The sequence below is a fragment of the Mandrillus leucophaeus genome, unplaced genomic scaffold, assembly GCF_000951045.1.
Source record: "Mandrillus leucophaeus isolate KB7577 unplaced genomic scaffold, Mleu.le_1.0 Scaffold98, whole genome shotgun sequence".
Taxonomy (NCBI): Eukaryota; Metazoa; Chordata; class Mammalia; order Primates; family Cercopithecidae; genus Mandrillus; species Mandrillus leucophaeus.
The window spans coordinates 393,759-395,955 of NW_012110696.1; the positions used below are offsets into that span (position 1 = coordinate 393,759).

At 38.7% G+C, this 2,197-nt stretch overlaps 1 protein-coding gene across 6 annotated transcripts in view; it reads right to left on the reverse strand.

The window, feature by feature from the left end:
* The window catches only part of FAM193A (family with sequence similarity 193, member A), a 281,515-nt gene that overhangs the window by 23,052 nt on the left and 256,266 nt on the right, over positions 1–2,197 (reverse strand). The gene's annotated exons all lie outside the window — the stretch shown is intronic.

Consider the following 2,197-nt stretch of genomic DNA (forward strand, 5'->3'; position numbering starts at 1 on the left):
TTCCCCATGTTGGTCAGGCTGGTCTCAAACTCCCAACCTCAGGTGATCCGCCCGCCTCAGCCTCCAAAGTGCTGGAATTATAGGCGTGAGCCACCACGCCTGGCCAATAAAGTGAATTTTCTAATATGAAACACTATTTGCGTTCCTGGGATAAACCAATTTGATCATGGTATACTGCTTTCTAAAATACACTGCTGCTGGATTTGGTATATTGTTTTTTTTTTTTTTAATTACAACGATGTAGGTATGATAATATTTTTGAGATGGGAGTCTTGCTCTAGTTGCCCAGGCTCGAGTGCAATGGCATGATCTTGGCTCACTGCAACCTCTGACTCCTGGGTTCAAGCGATTCTCCTGGAGCCTCAGCCTCCTGGAAAATATTTTCTTTAGGATTTTTGCATCTAATATGAGCGAGACAAACCTGTGATTTTTCCTTTTATCTGGTACTGTTTTGGGCAGATTTTGGTATCAAAATTTTACTTGTCTTGTAAGACAAAGTAGGGAGTATTCACTTGTGTGTGTGCTGTCTCACTCATTTAAATTCACGGGTAGAGTCTGCTCACGACTGGATAATTCATTCTTTGAAAGTCTGAAAGTTTGGTAGAATTCTCGGTAAAACTGTTAAAATGTAGTTTTCGCACTGAGACTTACAGCTATTGTTTTCATTTCTTTAGTAGTTATTGGACCATTCAGGCTATTTTTACCTTGGGTTGATTTTGCATTTCATAGTTTTAAAGTCAATTGTAATGAAGTTGTTCCCAGTGTTCTCTTATTTTAATCTCTCCAGTATCTGTAGTTATTTCCTCCTTTTCACTTATATATTTACAAAATTTAAAAAAAAAATGTTTTTTTTTGAGACAGGGCTCTTGTCACCCAGGTTGGAGGGTAGATGCACAATCTTGGTTCACTGCAACCTCCACCTCTCGGGCTCAAGCCATCCTCCCACCTCAGCCTCCTGAGTAGCTGGGACTGTAGGCGCATGCCACCACGTCTGGTTAATTTTTTTGTATTTTTTGTAGAGACAGGATTTCATCATGTTGCCCAGGCTGGTCTTGAACTGACCTCAAGTGGCTTCCCAACGTGCTGGGATTACAGGCATGAGCCACAGCACCCAGCCAAAACTGTTTTTATTTTTTTGTTCTTTAATTAGAGACATTTTCAAACACACACAAAAACAGAGAGTACAGTATAATGAACATAGCCATCACCTGACTTTGATAATTATCAACATCCTAATTCTTCTTCCATCTAATTATGCTATATTTTGTGTCTTTTTTTCCCTATTATTCTTAATCTGTCTCCTAAAGATTTGGTGTTTTCAATCAATCAAATTTTAGCTTTGTTGATCTTCTCTACCAAGTCTTTGTTTTCTATTTAATTATCTCCCTTATCTCCTTCTTTATATATTCTTTGGGTTTATTCTGTTGTTCTGTTCCTAATTTCTCAAGGGAAATCTTTAACTCATTATGTTTTAGGATTTTTAAAAACGAATTTAGGCAATTATAGCCTTATATAAACAGCTCTAAAAAGTTAACTTTTTTCGGCATCCCACAGGTTTCCATATGTACTGTTTTAATTATCTTTTAGTTCTATGTATTAAAAAATTTTGACTCTCTGGGTATGGTGGTTCACACCTGTAATCCCAGCACTTTGGGAGGCTGAGGCGGGTGGATCACCTGAGGTCAGGAGTTCGAGACTAGCCTGGCCAACATGGTGAAACCTCATTTTTACTAAAAATAAAAAAAATTAGCTGGGCATGGTGGTGGGCGCCTGTAATCCCAGCTACTTGGAAGGCTGAGGCAAGAGAATCACCTGAACGCGGGAGGCGGAGGTTGCGGTGAGTGGAGATCACACCACTGCACTCCAGTGTGGACAACAGACTGAGACTATGTCTCAAAAAAAAAAAAAAAAGACTGGTTTCTTACTTGACTCATGAGTTATTTAAACTTCTATACTTTTAGATTTCCAAATATTCTGTGATTTAAAAATTGATTTATAATAAATCTCTGATTAAAATATATTGTGGTTAAAGAACACTATCTATTCTTTGGGGAAAAAAAAATTTTTTTTCAGACAGGGTCTTGCTCTGTTGCCTAGGCTCGAGTGCAGTGGCGTGATCATAGTTCACTGCAACCTCAAACTCCTAGGTTCAAGTGATCCTCTGGCCTCAGTCTCCTGAGTAGCTTGGACTACAAGT